The sequence below is a fragment of the Salmo trutta genome, chromosome 17 (assembly GCF_901001165.1).
Source record: "Salmo trutta chromosome 17, fSalTru1.1, whole genome shotgun sequence".
Classification (NCBI taxonomy): domain Eukaryota; kingdom Metazoa; phylum Chordata; class Actinopteri; order Salmoniformes; family Salmonidae; genus Salmo; species Salmo trutta.
In genome coordinates this window covers 58,086,578-58,104,644 of record NC_042973.1, presented here as the reverse complement: position 1 = coordinate 58,104,644, position 18,067 = coordinate 58,086,578, and the positions used below count along the sequence as shown (strand labels likewise).

Here is an 18,067-nt window from a genome sequence, read left to right as displayed (position 1 = left end):
ATGTAACAGTCATCTCCCCCTCTTCCTCTTTCACTCCATAAACTGCATCCTCCTCTTCTTTCACTCCAAAAACAGCATCCTCCTCTTCTTTTACTGTAACATCCTCCTCCTCTTTCACTGAAACGTCTTTCTCTTCTTCTTTCACGCTAACAGCCTCACCCTCTACTTGTTTTTGTATTGTAACATCTTTCTCCTCCTCCTCCTCTTTCACTAGAGCTTCTTTCTCCGTCCAGCAGACCTCCTCTTCTTTAGCAGGAGGAGAGTAGCTTAGTGAACTCATGGTCGGACATGCTAGCTAGCTAGCATTAGCGACTAGCCTAGTTCTAAGCTAACTTAGCAAACCAGCTAGCTGACAAACAACGTAAATATATAATTAAATGGGCCAACAAGTACATACGACAGAAGTGTGTTTAATACACAGCGACTAATATACACCAAAACAGTGTAAAGAGCGTGAATGTTGTAGCTATGTTTGCTAGAAAGCTACCGAGGTGTCTGACTAGCTGTTGTTGTTGAAGGAGCGTCCCGTCCACTAGATTATACGTCACACTGGCAGCATCGCCTGAACCTAAAAGACGCACATCGCCATCTGCTGACTGGAGGGCAACGCAGTGGAGGAACCAAACGTTTATTTTTCATTTATTTCATAAAAGTTTATTATATTAAGTCGTTCAAAGAGAAGCATGTGTTGATTGATTCGTTTTTAATGAGTGAGAATTTAAAACAAACTTTACACCCACTACATATTTGCATTGAACCATACTTCTGACATGGATCATTTTGACCCCAGAGGCATATCTTTTATCATAGACAAAATGTATTTTATTAAATTCTTCATGACTTTGTCAATCAACTGGTTGTTAATAAATCTAAATCATGGTTTAGTGTTTCTGTATCAATATGGACTTTTAACAAATTCAAATCCTTTGGAGTCATTTTGACTCCAGCCAAAAGCACCTTTGATAAATAGGACGTTTATTTCAAATCGAATCACATTTTATTGGTCATATACACGTGTTTAGCAGATGCTATTGCGGGTGTTGTGAAATGCTTGTGTTTCTATCTCCGACAGTGCAGTAATATCTAACAATTTCACAACATATACCCAATACACACACATCTAAGTATTTGAATCTAGGTTTCTCTGTAGACATGATCCATCCCACCAGAGGGTAGAGGGGCACCTGTATCAGTGGTTTTGACCAGATAGACACCTGCAGATATAGTGCCTCCCATGTACTCTCCTAAGATTGCTGTAACACAGTACCTGTGTGTAACGGCTGTCGTCGGAAGAAGACCAAGGTGCAGCGGAGTTAGTGTTCATCATTGAATATTTAATGGACGAAAGAACACTATACAACAAAACCGACAGCCAAACAGTCCTGTCAGGTGCAAAACCCTAAACAGACACAATTACCCACAAAACCCCAATGGAAAAACAGGCACTTATGTATGACTTCCAATCAGCAACAACCAACTACAGCTGTGCCTGATTGGAAGCCACACGGCCAAAATCAATGAATGAACATAGAACGCCCACCCAATGTAACACCCTGGCCTAACCAAAATAACGAACAAAACCCCTCTCTATGGCCAGGGCGTTACACTGTGGTAAAAGTTATTTTGAGTACTGCTGAAGTAGTTGTTTTGGGGTAACTGTACTTTATTTTACTATTTTTATTTTTGACAACTTTTACTTTTACTTCACTACATTCCTAAAAACAATATTGTAATTTTTACGTCATACATTTTCCCTGACTACCCAAAGTACTTTTTGAATGTTTAGCAGGACAGGAAAATGGTCTAATTCACACACTTATCAAGAGAACATCCCTGGTTATCCCTACTGCCTCTGATCTGACAGAATCATTAAACACAAATGTTTTGTTTGTAAATTATGTTTGAGTGTTGAAATGTACCCCTGGCTATCCTTAAATTGTAAAAACAAGAAAATGATGCCGTCTGGTTTGCTTAATATAAGGAATTTGAAATGATGTATACTTTTACTTTGATACTTAAGTATATTTGAGCAATTACGTTTACTTTTGATACTTAAGTATATTTAAAATCAAATACTTTTAGACTTTTACTCAAGTAGTATTTTACTGGGTGACTTTCACTTTTACTTGAGTAACTTTCTATTAAAGTATCTTTACATTTACTCAAGTATGACAATTGGGTACTTTTTCCACCACCTTTATAACGATCCCTGGCGTCATCCAGCCATTCCTCTGGGTAACCCCGCTGTCTGAAACACTCATCCAGCCATTCCTCTGGGTAACCCCGCTGTCTGAAACACTCATCCAGCCGTTCCTCTGGGTAACCCCGCTGTCTGAAACACTCATCCAGCCATTCCTCTGGGTAACCCCGCTGTCTGAAACACTCATCCAGCCATTCCTCTGGGTAACCCCGCTGTCTGAAACACTCATCCTGCCGTTCCTCTGGGTAACCCCGCTGTCTGAAACACTCATCCAGCCGTTCCTCTGGGTAACCCCGCTGTCTGAAACACTCATCCAGCCGTTCCTCTGGGTAACCCCGCTGTCTGAAACACTCATCCAGCCGTTCCTCTGGGTAACCCCGCTGTCTGAAACACTCATCCAGCCGTTCCTCTGGGTAACCCCGCTGTCTGAAACACTCATCCAGCCGTTCCTCTGGGTAACCCCGCTGTCTGAAACACTCATCCAGCCGTTCCTCTGGGTAACCCCGCTGTCTGAAACACTCATCCAGCCGTTCCTCTGGGTAACCCCGCTGTCTGAAACACTCATCCAGCCATTCCTCTGGGTAACCCCGCTGTCTGAAACACTCATCCAGCCGTTCCTCTGGGTAACCCCGCTGTCTGAAACACTCATCCAGCCGTTCCTCTGGGTAACCCCGCTGTCTGAAACACTCATCCAGCCGTTCCTCTGGGTAACCCCGCTGTCTGAAACACTCATCCAGCCGTTCCTCTGGGTAACCCCGCTGTCTGAAACACTCATCCAGCCGTTCCTCTGGGTAACCCCGCTGTCTGAAACACTCATCCAGCCGTTCCTCTGGGTAACCCCGCTGTCTGAAACACTCATCCAGCCGTTCCTCTGGGTAACCCCGCTGTCTGAAACACTCATCCAGCCATTCCTCTGGGTAACCCCGCTGTCTGAAACACTCATCCAGCCGTTCCTCTGGGTAACCCCGCTGTCTGAAACACTCATCCAGCCATTCCTCTGGGTAACCCCGCTGTCTGAAACACTCATCCAGCCATTCCTCTGGGTAACCCCGCTGTCTGAAACACTCATCCAGCCATTCCTCTGGGTAACCCCGCTGTCTGAAACACTCATCCAGCCATTCCTCTGGGTAACCCCGCTGTCTGAAACACTCATCCAGCCATTCCTCTGGGTAACCCCGCTGTCTGAAACACTCATCCAGCCGTTCCTCTGGGTAACCCCGCTGTCTGAAACACTCATCCAGCCGTTCCTCTGGGTAACCCCGCTGTCTGAAACACTCATCCAGCCGTTCCTCTGGGTAACCCCGCTGTCTGAAACACTCATCCAGCCGTTCCTCTGGGTAACCCCGCTGTCTGAAACACTCATCCAGCCGTTCCTCTGGGTAACCCCGCTGTCTGAAACACTCATCCAGCCATTCCTCTGGGTAACCCCGCTGTCTGAAACACTCATCCAGCCATTCCTCTGGGTAACCCCGCTGTCTGAAACACTCATCCAGCCATTCCTCTGGGTAACCCCGCTGTCTGAAACACTCATCCAGCCATTCCTCTGGGTAACCCCGCTGTCTGAAACACTCATCCAGCCATTCCTGTCCGTCGGCTTCCTGTATAGGTCTGTGCTAAAGCCACCCCCGTCCCTCTTAATCAAAATGTCCAGATAACTTGTTTCATGCACATGAAAGGTGAGGGTGAATTTCAGATGTTCACTGCTTGTATTGATGAAGGAGTGGAATCAATGAAGTTCCTCTGCTGTCCCTGTTGAGGGACTGGTTAGGAAGAACACTTCTACAGCCAGAGAGGTGAGAGGTCACACATGGTTTAGATGGTAAATATTTATGTCCCCTTAGCGGTTCATCAAGTAAGCAAAAAGGAATATGTTCCATCATCTATGCTTATTTACATTAGTGCAAATTGTCCACTGATATTGGTGTAATTTCTCATCCCTTTTGGCTGTATGAAAGGTAATTTCCCCTCAGACACACACATTTGTTCATTGATATTTTTAAGGTAATTTGTGTCAAATGTACTTTTCCCCACTCATTCACCCCATCTCTTTACATTGCTTATGCATATTCGGTGGCCTGACTGCATCCAGACTGTCAAAGGCCCATCCTGGTAGATCTGAACCTAATGCAGCTTGGAGTGATCGGATGACAGAAGTCACATTTAGGTGCCAGGTGTAACTGAGGCCATAGATGCTCCATATCCATTACTTTGAGTGTTTTATATAATATGACTAAATGTGTTTCTTTCTGTGTTGCAGGGGCATTTATTAAATGGAACGGCAAGGCCACAGAACATGACATAAGCAGAGCTGTGGGAGACCACCTCAAGCCCCTGGGAGAGCCGGGGGTGGTGTTTACCACTCCAACACGCCTTCAGCAGGCTGGAAAAGTGGGATTGATACTGTTTTTCATACTGAGATGGACCAAGAGTCTATTGATTGGTGAGTCATTGGGTAATTTGTTTTGCAATATGTTCAAATCAAGCTTTATTTATACAGCACATGTCAGACACCCACTAAATCTGCCCAAGAAGAGGGAAACAAAAGAAAAACCCACACCAAACTTAAAGACAGGAAGCAAACCAAAAAGGTGGAGCAACTAAAGGTGTTGACTCTCCACATGTATCAAGACAACTGGAACACTGGGCCAGACACTCTTAAATAGAACCTGGACCAGCTCAGGTGAAACACCTTCCCACTAACGAGATGGACAAGCCAGCACAGGTGTAACACATGCTAGACGTGCTGACGTGCTAACGAGCTAGAAGTGCTAACGAGCTAGACGTGCTAAAGTCCAACCTCAAAACATGAAATGGAAAAACCAAAGACTAACACCTTGAAAGAATGCTTACCATCAACAGAAAACAACTTCCATTTCACATTATAATCAACTACAATGCTTCACCTTCACCAATATAAACATGGTGTCTACTGGCTGTCATCAATAAAAAAATATTTTCCCCCACTAGCTACTAGAACTCTCATCTTCCTAAAACTCACTAGCTTCTAGAACTCTCATCTTACTAAAACTCACTAGCTTCTAGAACTCTCATCCCCTTGGAACGAGCCCAAACAAAACTCATCTCCAATACAGAAAAACGTGCAGTCAAAATAAATTGGCAACCAAGTTGTCCTTACCACGGACGTGTCTGATTTCAAGAGGAAACTCTGGCAATATCCGTAGTAACTTTCCACCTCACTGCGGAGCTTCTCTCTCTTCTCAGGGTTCACTAGATAGGCATGTTGTTGGATCGGGGCCCAGTCCCCAATGTCATGCTCTAGTACATTTGGGTTGGCACATCTGAGAATGAACCCGATATTCTAAAAGGGCAACAATGTCAATATAATTGTACCCAAAAATTGTCAGTTGGTTGCATAAATCATTGATTACTAAATGTTACATTAATTGAAAATATGAAATATCAAACCAAATGTACACCCCTTTGTTAATATGTATTGCCAATAATTAACTTAATGGTGAGGCATGGAATAATAAAACATGTATCTTTTGTCAGGCTGAATGTTTGAAATATGAGGTGATTTGAGTCATTCTTTTTCAGTCGTGGAATAAAGACAATTAGCATTTGAATGTTGTCAATAAATGCTGGAGTGATGTAGGATTGTTAATGAAATTGATTATAGACCAATTTATTATACTGCGTCCATGTGTATAGGCTGCAAGCACGTTGAAATGAAGTTGTTTTCAAGTCATTGACAAAACGACCAGAAAAGACATCTTCTCCACTTTCAACTACAACCGAAGATATATTGGACGTCAGGCATAGTCTTATTTTCAACAACATGTTGCTAGGTGGGATAGCCCCAATGTCAAAACACAGTTCTAACGTGTCCAAATCAATAACCAATATGCAGAAACAGTTTGTGATATATAGAAAACCTAAACATAAAATGTGCTATATACATAAACATCTGCCACAATAATCATATTACTTGTATTTTTTTAAACAAGCATGTTATAAACTGTACAAGCATCAGAAACGCTGTTGTTTTGACAAGTAGCAATAAATCACTGATATCGATGAGGGGGGAAATCAGGTTGTACGTGCTGTTGAAACTAACACAACTAAAAAAACACATGGAAATGGGAGATATATTTTACCTCAATGGTTAGAGGACAACCTGCAGAAGACAGTCAGCTACATTTTGGAGTGATGCATTTTGATTCAAGTGGGTCACCAACGTGGTAAGTGTAACACAACTCTTTTTTGTCAGTCCCTTTTTGTTAAATCTCATAAATAGTACTCTTTCAATTCAGAGCCTGGATTTTCCCCCTGAGGCTAATATCCATATCATGTTGAACTCAATAGAACAGGGGACAAACGTTTAGGGTTCTACATTGTGACATCATTAAAATAATCCTACTACAATGTTAAAACATTCTATATTGTGACAATAATTCATTGATTGAGGTATTTTATCAGATTATCTCTGTTCACACTGATCACAGCTGACGTTTCTCTCCTGTATGTGTTATAGGGTGTGTATTCCGCTTGCTAGACGTAGTAAAACTCTTCCCACATTGAGCACAGCAATAAGATTTCTCTCCTGTGTGTGTTTTCTCTGGTGTGATATCAGGCTGGTTGACCGAGTAAAACTCTTCCCACATTGAGCACAGCTATAAGGTTTCTCTCCTGTGTGTGTTCTCCGGTGTGATATCAGTCTGGTTGACCGAGTAAAACTCTTCCCACATTGAGCACAGCTATAAGGTTTCTCTCCTGTGTGTGTTCTCCGGTGTGATATCAGACTGGTTGACTGAGTAAAACTCATCCCACATTGAGCACAGCTATAAGGTTCCTCTCCTGTGTGTTCTCCGGTGTCTAGTCAGACTGCTAGATGTAACAAAAACCTTCCCACATTAATCACAGCTATGAGATTTCTCTCCTGTGTGTGTTCTCTGGTGTGATATCAGTCTGGTTGACCGAGTAAAACTCTTCCCACATTGAGCACAGCTATAAGGTTTCTCTCCTGTGTGTGTTCTCCGGTGTGATATCAGACTGGTTGACTGAGTAAAACTCATCCCACATTGAGCACAGCTATAAGGTTTCTCTCCTGTGTGTGTTCTCCGGTGTCTTGTCAGACTGCTAGATGTAACAAAAGCCTTCCCACATTCATCACAGCTATGAGATTTCTCTCCTGTGTGTGTTCTCTGGTGTGATATCAGTCTGGTTGACCGAGTAAAACTCTTCCAACATTGAGGACAGCTATAAGGTTTCTCTCCTGTGTGTGTTCTCCGGTGTGATATCAGACTGGTTGACTGAGTAAAACTCATCCCACATTGAGCACAGCTACAAGGTTTCTCTCCTGTGTGTGTTCTCCGGTGTCTAGTCAGACTGCTAGATGTAACAAAAGCCTTCCCACATTCATCACAGCTATCAGGTTTCTCTCCTGTGTGTGTTCTCTGGTGTGATATCAGGCTGTCTGGCCTAGTAAAACTCTTCCCACATTGAGCACAGTAAAAAGATTTCCCTCCTGTGTGTGTTCTCTGGTGTGATATCAGGCTGGTTGACTGTGTAAAACTCTTCCCAAAATGAGTACAGCTAAAACGTTTCTCTCCTGTGTGGATTCTCTGATGAATTTTAATTCCTGTTGAGGAGGTGAACATCTTCCCACAGTCAGAGCAGCAGTGAGTTCTCTTCCCTGTGGGTCTCTGCAGGTCTTTCTTGAGGTGTTCTGATGTGGAGAGACTCTTCTCTGCCTTGTCAGCTTCATGAGGTTTTTGAGCCTCCCCAGAGGGTCCAGGATAGTTACGTTTCTCTCCTGCGTAAACAACAAAGTCAGACAGATGGTTAAAGGCCCACAAAAAAGGAGCAAGAATAGTCATATTTTGTCTTGTTTTCACATTAGTAGTAACATCAATGATTGAGTTATTCAAGTTGTTGAAACCCTAAGCAGTGTGCCAGACAACTTTTGGTCTCCAATACAGGACAATTTCTGTGTTTAATACAATTGCGGAATGAGGGCAATGCACACGCAATTTGGTTGTAGAAACTCCTCCCTACTAATGAGGAAACCACTAGTTATGGATGTAGTATATCTGGTAATGAGGAAACCACTAGTTATGGATGTAGTATATCTGCTAATGAGGAAACCGCTAGTTATGGATGTAGTATATCTGGTAATGAGGAAACCGCTAGTTATGGATGTAGTATATCTGGTAATGAGGAAACCACTAGTTATGGATGTAGTATATCTGGTAATGAGGAAACCACTAGTTATGGATGTAGTATATCTGGTAATGAGGAAACCACTAGTTATGGATGTAGTATATCTGGTAATGAGGAAACCACTAGTTATGGATGTGGTATATCTGCTAATGAGGAAACCACTAGTTATGGATGTAGTATATCTGCTAATGAGGAAACCACTAGTTATGGATATAGTATATCTGCTAATAAGGAAACCACTAGTTATGGATATAGTATATCTGGTAATGAGGAAACCACTAGTTATGGATGTACTATATCTGCCTGGAGAAAAAATGGTGAGTAAAGATTTTAGTTTTTCACAATGTTTTCTGAATGTGAATGGGGGGAAACTCAGGGGAGTAACCTCCATTTCCATGTTGCTTATGAGTACATTTCACACTACTTTGGATTATAATTGTAAGGCTCGCTTGAATGTCATGCTTAATATAATTTTTGTGTCATCATCGCAAATCAACTGCTTTATACCTTTTTTAAAACACTTCAAACAGTAAAATGGTCTTTGGCTAGCTTTTCCATCAGCCTGACAATGAGGGTTTGTACACTAAGTGTTTGCCAAATTGGCCCATAACTTCACCTGACAATAACATAGACCTACTGTAGGACCCATAACTTCACCTAACAACAAATTTCATGATACCATATATATATATATATATATATATATATATATATATATATATATATATATATATAAATACCATGTCGTATTGTTTGCCATTTGACTGGCATTCAGAAAATGATTTCCTGGATCAGCTGATGATAGTTGAACATGTGACTGTAACTAAACAGCTACAGTATTAAGAATTATGTGTAATTATTTAAGAACTGCGTTAATGACAGTATCCATTTGGGTGTTGTCTGTAAAGTTAAAATGACTGTTATTTTTTGTTTTATGTATTATTATTATTTTTATTATTATCATCATCATCAACACAGGAGGCAGACTGAGCGGCCTACTGGTCAGACTCAGAAGGAGAGCACAACATCCACCACTTCCGATCAAATTACTCGCCAATGTCCAATCTCTAGACAACAAGGTGGACGAAATTGCTACCAGATAAATTAAACAACTTCTTTGCTCGCTTTGAGGACAATACAGTGCCACCGACACGGCCCGCTACCAAAGACTGTTGGCTCTCCTTCTCCATGGCCGACATGAGTAAAACATTTAAACATGTTAACCCTCACAAGGCTGACGGCCCAGACGGCGTCCCTCGCCGCGTCCTCAGAGCATGTGCAGACCAGCTGGCTGGTGTGTTTACGGACATATTCAATCAATCCCAATCCCAGTCTGCTGTCCCAACATGCTTCAAGATGGCTACCATTATTCCTGTTCCCAAGAAAGCTAAGGTAACTGAACTAACATGTCACATTTACATTTTAGTCATTTAGCAGACGCTCTTATCCAGAGCGACTTACAGTAGTGAATGCATACATTTCATACATTTTTTTTTCTGTGCTGGCCTCCCATGGAAATCGAACCCACAACCCTGGCGTTGCAAACACCATGCTCTACCAACTGAGCTACAGGGAATTACTATCGCCCCATTTCACTCACTTCTGTCATCATGAAGTGCTTTGAGAAACTAGTCAAGAATCATATCACCTCCACGCTACCCGATACCCTAGACCCACTTCAATTTGCTTACTGCCCCAATAGGGCCACAATGCAATCGCCATCACACTGCCCTATCTCATCTGGACAAAAGGAACACCTATGTAAGAACGCTGTTCATTGACTACAGCTCAGCATTTAACACCATAATACCCTCCAAACTCGTCATTAAGCTCGAGACCCCGCCCTGTGCAACTGGGTCCTGGACTTTCTGACCATCTCCAGGCAGTAAAGGTAGGAAACAATATCTCCACCCCGCTGATCCTCAACACTGGGGCCCCGCAAGGGTGCGTTCTCAGCCCTCTCCTGTACTCCCTGTTCACCCATGACTGCGTGGCCATGCACGCTTCCAACTGCAGACAACACTACAGTGGTCGGCTTGATTACCAACAACAACGAGACGGCCTACAGGGAGGAGGTGAGGGCCCTCGGAGTCTGGTGTCAGGAAAATAACCTCTCACTCAACATCAACAAAACAAAGGAGATGATCGTGGACTTCAAGGAAACTGCAGAGGGAGCACCCCCCATCCACATCGACGGGACAGTAGTGGAGAAGATGGAACGTTTTAAGTTCCTCGGCGTACACATCACGGACAAACTGAAATGGTCCACCCACACAGACAGCGTGGTGAAATAGGCGCAACAGTGCCTCCTCAACCTCAGGAAGTTGAAGAAATGTGGCTTGTCACCGAAAACACTCAAACTTGTACAGATGCACAGTTTCTTAAAGTATTTTAGTAAAAGATTTCCAGCTCTCGCCCTTTCGATAACCACTCGGGATAAAAGGGAAAAATGTAATGCTCTGATCCAGTGGAAATGTCATAAAATACCTGATTACTTCTTATTCTTTGCACAAATAGCCGACAGCTGTGTCTATCCCGAACTCCCTGGCGCGGGAAACTGAGGGCCCAGAATATTTTATACAATGTTGCAAGCCTGTTACCTCGAGTTTCGGCCGACCCAGTTGATATGTTTCAAGTTTGTTGTAGACAGGCCATGTGCAGCCAGTGATTTTTTGGATATTTATTTTTTAACTGCAGAATGCAATGTTTTTATTATTTATTAACTTTTATTTGTTGGCTTTATGTAGGCTATTTTTTTTTACATATTTGGCAATGGCAATAACAGTTACTTTTAGATTTGTATTATTTTCATTTAGATTTAGATTGTCTGTGATTGATCTACATTCGATGATTTTGAGATACTATTATGAATTAAATGAAACTGTTCCACGAAAATGTGCATATGAAAATCATAACTGGCACACAGATTGGTAGAAATGGTCAGATAAATTGGCACTCCAAATGAAAAAGGTTGTCGACCGCTGGTGTAGCCCATTACCGGAAACTTCAGGAGCATAACGGCAGAATTTCTCTCTCTTCTGGTTAGGTTATCTTGATGTCTGGCTCCCTCCAGTCATTTGTGTGTCTTAATTATTTAATCAAACAGAATGCTTAAAGCGTCAGACCAGTTCAGTACATACAGTTGATTTTATAAAAACACATGGGGCGATTGGTAGAAATAACAGATGACTCTTGGTTGACCAAGATGTATTTTAGTTGGGGACAGCACTAGAACATGACTTTGGGGCTCCAGAGTGGCGCAGCGGACACTGCATCTCAGTGCTTGAGGCATCACTAGACACCCTGGTTCAAATCCAGGCTGTATCACAACCGGCCGTGATTGGGAGTCCCTAGGGTGGTTCACAATTGGCCCAGCGTCATCCGGGGTAGGCAGTCATTGTCAATAAGAATTTGTTCTTAACCGACTTTCCTAGTTAAATAAAGGTTACATTTAAATAAATAAAAAGTGTTCTATGACAAACCATTTTTTACAAATCCATCAAGGCACCAACTTTGAGAAGGTTTTAAAACAAAGGTTTCAAACCAATTCATGAATGTAATTTAATCTAGGTATGTTTTGCCTTTAATGTAATGGCATTAAAAAAAATTGATGAATATTTTACAATGACTTATCAACAGCTCTAATAATTTGCCACCACAGGAAATCTTCACAGGCAATTATAGAATATACTATATAGCCTCAAAATCTGTTTAAAACAATAATTTTGACCTCATGGATGGCCAGTCCTTGTATTCATAGTGTAGTGAATTCAGGGGGAAGCCCTGAGCTGAACTCAAAACTGGGTCCAGTGACTGTCAAGCCAACACCTTATAACTGTTATGGCAAGATGTCTGAACTTCTTGACGGGGTAGCTAGGTGTTGAGTTACGGTTGCTACAATAGCTTTCTCTATGAATGTGAGAGTGGTTACACTTCTCCTTCCCCCATCCCTCAGCTGGTTACCAAACCAAGCCTCTGGGCAGCCATTTTGTTGCTGTTTAAAAAACCCACACAACCCAGCAATCTGCAGTTCAAACAATAACAAATCTGTCATTCCACCACTATTTCGGTAATAAGATGACGATGGGGTTAGAGAAATGTAACTACTTTTAAAATTCATAGACAGACCTATGGATACAAGGACTGACCATCCATGATATCAACATTATAGTTTTAACCATGTTGAGGCTATACAGTGTTGATTTACATTGTTTCTAGACATTGGAGTAAAAAAAGCTTATTTGGGGTTCTGATGGGGTACAACAGTTGAACTAAGCTCATGAGGCACGTGTTATATTCTTCAAGAATCAATGGCTATATATAAATAATTTAAAAGTACACAAATTGATGTAGCAATTGCAGATTTCCCCTTTAACACCAAACATCAGTTCAACAACTGCAACGTTTGTGCCTCTGTTTTTAAGACAGTACTTACTAGTGTTAATCAGGGAACGGTTTCTCAAAACCATCTTATGGCTAAGTTCATCTTTTTATTTATTTATTTTTTATTTATTTCACCTTTATTTAACCAGGTAGGCAAGTTGAGAACAAGTTCTCATTTACAATTGCGACCTGGCCAAGATAAAGCAAAGCAGTTCGACAACATACAAAAACACAGAGTTACACATGGAGTAAAACAACATACAATCAATGATGCAGTAGAAAAAATAAGACTATATACAATGTGAGCAAATGAGGTGAGATAAGGGAGGTAAAGACAAAAAGGCAGTGGTGGCAAAGATAATACAATATAGCAAGTAAAACACTGGAATGGTAGATTTGAAGTAGAAGAAAGTGCAAAGTAGAAATAGAAATAATGGGGTGCAAAGGAGCAAAATAAATAAATACAGTAGGGGAAGAGGTAGTTGTTTGGGCTAAATAATAGATGGGCTATGTACAGGTGCAGTAATCTGTGAGCTGCTCTGACAGCTGGTGCTTAAAGCTAGTGAGGGAGGTAAGTGTTTCCAGTTTCAGAGATTATTGTTGTTCGTTCTAGTCATTGGCAGCAGCGAACTGGAACGAGAGGCGGCCGAAGGGGGAATTGGCTTTGGGGGTTTTAGCCTCTCTAGGGTAGGTGGCACCAAATCGTCCCACCTAGTCAACAGCCAGTTGAATCCCGTGGCGCGTTATTCAAATACCTTAGAAATGCTATTACTTCAATTTCTCAAACATATGACTATTTTACACCATTTTAAAGACAAGACTCTCGTTAATCTAACCACACTGTCCGATTTCAAAAAGGCTTTACAACGAAAGCAAAACATTCGATTATGTCAGCAGAGTACCCAGCCAGAAATAATCAGACACCCATTTTTCAAGCTAGCATATAATGTCACATAAACCCAAACCACAGCTAAATGCAGCACTAACCTTTGATGATCTTCATCAGATGACAATCCTAGGACATTAGGTTATACAATACATGCATGTTTTGTTCAATCAAGTTCATATTTATATCAAAAACCAGCTTTTTACATTAGCATGTGACGTTCAGAACTAGCATACCCACCGCAAACTTTCGGTGAATTTACTAAATTACTCACGATAAACGTTCACAAAAAACATAACAATTATTTTAAGAATTATAGATACAGAACTCCTTTATGCAATCGCTATGTCCGATTTTAAAATAGCTTTTCGGTGAAAGCACATTTTGCAATATTCTGAGTAGATAGCCCAGCCATCACGGGCTAGCTGTTTAGCCCTCACCAAACTCCGATTTACTATAAGAAAACTTCTACTTCAATAACAAATGTTGGTTTGGTTCAAAATAATCCATAGTTATGTTCAAATATCCTCTGTTTTGTTCGTGCGTTCAAGACACTATCCGAAGGGTAAATAAGGGTGACGCGCCCGACGCGTTTCGTGACAAAAAAAATTGAAATATTCCATTACCGTACTTCGAAGCATGCCAACCGCTGTTTAAAATCAATTTTTATGCCATTTTTCTCGTAAAAAAGCGATAATATTCCGACCGGGAAACCCTGTATACGTTCAAAGAGAGAGAAAATAAAAACATGGGGTCGCCTCGTGCACGCGCCTCAGGCTCATTGTCCTCTGATAGACCACTTACCAAAGGCGCTAATGTTTTTCAGCCTGGGGTTCCAAAGGCATCATTCAGATTATTCCCGCCTTCTGAGAGCCTATGGGAGCCGTAGGAAGTGTCACGTTACAGCAGAGATCCTAAGTTTTCAATAAAGAGAGTCAAGAAGGCCAAGAAATGGTCAGAGAGGGCACTTCCTGTAAGGAATCTTCTCAGGTTTTTGCCTGCCATATGAGTTCTGTTATACTCACAGACACCATTCAAACAGTTTTAGAAACTTTAGGGTGTTTTCTATCCAAAGCTAATAATTATATGCATATTCTAGTTTCTGGGCAGTAGTAATAACCAGATTAAATCGGGTACGTTTTTTATCCAGCCGTGTAAATACTGCCCCCTAGCCCTAAGAGGATAACTAGTGGTTTCCTCATTACCAGATATACTACATCCATAACTAGTGGTTTCCTCATTACCAGATATACTACATCCATAACTAGTGGTTTCCTCATTACCAGATATACTACATCCATAACTAGTGGTTTCCTCATTACCAGATATACTACATCCATAACTAGTGGTTTCCTCATTACCAGATATGTACTGCTCAAAAAAATAAAGGGAACACTTAAACAACACAATGTAACTCCAAGTCAATCACACTTCTGTGAAATCAAACTGTCCACTTAGGAAGCAACACTGATTGACAATAAATTTCACATGCTGTTGTGCAAATGGAATAGACAACAGGTGGAAATTATAGGCAATAAGCAAGACACCCCCAATAAAGGAGTGGTTCTGCAGGTGGAGACCAAAGACCACTTCTCAGTTCCTATGCTTCCTGGCTGATGTTTTGGTCACTTTTGAATGCTGGCGGTGCTTTCACTCTAGTGGTAGCATGAGACGGAGTCTACAACCCACACAAGTGGCTCAGGTAGTGCAGCTCATCCAGGATGGCACATCAATGCGAGCTGTTGCAAGGTTTGCTGTGTCTGTCAGCGTAGTGTCCAGAGCATGGAGGCCCTACCAGGAGACAAGCCAGTACATCAGGAGACGTGGAGGAGGCCGTAGGGGGGCAACAACCCAGCAGCAGGACCGCTACCTCCGCCTTTGTGCAAGGAGGAGCACTGCCAGAGCCCTGCAAAATGACCTCCAGCAGGCCACAAATGTGCATGTGTCTGCTCAAACGGTCAGAAACAGACTCCATGAGGGTGGTATGAGGGCCCGACGTCCACAGGTGGGGGTTGTGCTTACAGCCCAACACCGTGCAGGACATTTGGCATTTGCCAGAGAACACCAAGATTGGCAAAAATCGCCACTGGCACCCTGTGCTCTTCACAGATGAAAGCAGGTTCACACTGAGCACGTGACAGTGTCTGGAGACGCCGTGGAGAACGTTCTGCTGCCTGCAACATCCTCCAGCATGACCGGTTTGGCGGTGGGTCAGTCATGGTGTCGGGTGGCATTTCTTTGGGGGGCCGCACAGCCCTCCATGTGCTCGCCAGAGGTAGCCTGACTGCCATTAGGTACCGAGATGAGATCCTCAGACCCCTTGTGAGACCATATGCTGGTGCGGTTGGCCCTGGGTTCCTCCTAATGCAAGACAATGCTAGACCTCATGTGGCTGGAGTGTGTCAGCAGTTCCTGCAAGAGGAAGGCATTGATGCTCTGGACTGGCCCGCCCGTTCCCCAGACCTGAATCCAATTGAGCACATCTGGGACATCATGTCTCCTGCATCCACTAACGCCATGTTGCACCACAGACTGCCCAGGAGTTGGTGGATGCTTTAGTCCAGGTCTGGGAGGAGATCCCTCAGGAGACCATCCGCCTCCTCATCAGGAGCATGCCCAGGCATTGTAGGGAGGTCATACAGGCACGTGGAGGCCACACACACTACTGAGCCTCATTCTGACTTGTTTTAAGGACATTACATCAAAGTTGGATCAGCCTGTAGTGTGGTTTTCCACTTTAATTTTGAGTGTGACTCCAAATCCAGACCTCCATGGGTTGATAAATTGGATTTCCATTGATTATTGTTGTGTGATTTTGTCGTCAGCACATTCAACTATGTAAAGAAAAAAGTATTTAATAAGATTATTTATTTCATTCAGATCTAGGATGTGTTGTTTAAGTGTTCCCTTTATTTTTGTTGAGCAGTGTACTACATCCATAACTAGTGGTTTCCTCATTAGCACGGAGCATTTTCTACAACCAGATTGTGTGTGCATCGCCCTCGTGCTGCAATTTTAGCAAACACAGAAAGGGGCCTATATTGGAGACCAAAAGTCGTCTGGTACACTGTTTAGAGTTTCAACAACTTTAATAACTTATTTCTAGTTACTACTAATGTGAAAACAAGACAACATATGATTGTTGCTAAGTTGACTGTTCAAATAATTGAACAGACGTCAATTGTTGTACAACTTCATGGGTACGATCTGGGCATCAAATAAACAATGGATTTCTGCTGTTGTGGGCCTTTAACCATCTGTCTGACTTTGTCGTTCACACAGGAGAGAGGCGGGACAGTCGTGGATCCTCCGGGGAGCCTCAACAACATCATGAAGCTGACAAGGCAGAGAAGAATCTCTCCAGATCAGAACTCCTCAAGAAACACCTGCAGAGATCCACAGGGAAGAGAACTCACCGCTACTCTGACTGTGGAAAGAGATTCACCTTATCAGGCATTAAAATTCATCAGAGAATCCACACAGGAGGGAAATCTTATAGCTGTGATCAATGTGGGAAGAGTTTTGTTCAATCTGGAAATCTGACATCACACCAGAGAACACACACAGGAGAGAAACCTTATAGCTGTGATCAATGTGGGAAGAGTTTTGTTCAATCTGGAAATCTGGCATCACACCAGAGAACACACACAGGAGAGAAACCTTATAGCTGTGGTCAATGTGGGAAGAGTTTTGTTCAATCTGGCCATCTGACAGTGCACCAGAGAATACACACAGGAGAGAAACCTTTTAGCTGTAATCAATGTGGGAAGAGTTTTACTCAGTCAAGCAGCCTGAAATCACACCAAAGAACACACAGTAGAGAAACCTCATAGCTGTAATCAATGTGGGAAGAGTTTTACTCAGCCAAACAGCTTGATATCACACCAGTGGACACACACATTAGAGAAATCTAATGGCTGTGATCAATGTGATGAGATACTCTGATAAAAGATCTCTGATCAAACATCAGAAAATACATGAATGAGTTGTTTCATGATATCAATGAAATAATGTCACAATGTAGAATGTTTTAACATTGTAATAGGAGTATTTTAATGATGTCACAATGTAGAACCCTAAACGTTTGTCCCCTGTTCTATTGATTTCAACATGATATGGATATTAGCCTCAGGGGGAAAATCCAGGCTCTGAAATGGAAGAGTACTATTTATGTGATTTAACAAAAAGTGACTAACAGAAAAGTTGTTACACTTACCATGTTGGTGACCCACTGGAATCAAAATGCAACACTTCAAAATGTAGCTAGCTGTTTTCTACAAATTGTCCTCTAACCAGTGATGTACACATTATTCCCAGAGTCCGTGTGGTTTTTGAGCTGTTAGTTTTAACATGACGTGCAACCTCATCTCCCTTCTGTCACACAAACGATTTTAGCATGATATTGATGAGTTATG

At 42.2% G+C, this 18,067-nt stretch overlaps 1 pseudogene; it reads left to right on the top strand.

Annotated features, from left to right (window-relative positions):
• The window catches only part of LOC115152486 (zinc finger protein 135-like), a 43,833-nt pseudogene extending 26,205 nt beyond the window's left edge, over nucleotides 1-17,628 (top strand).
• Nucleotides 17,629-18,067: the final 439 nt, after the last annotated feature.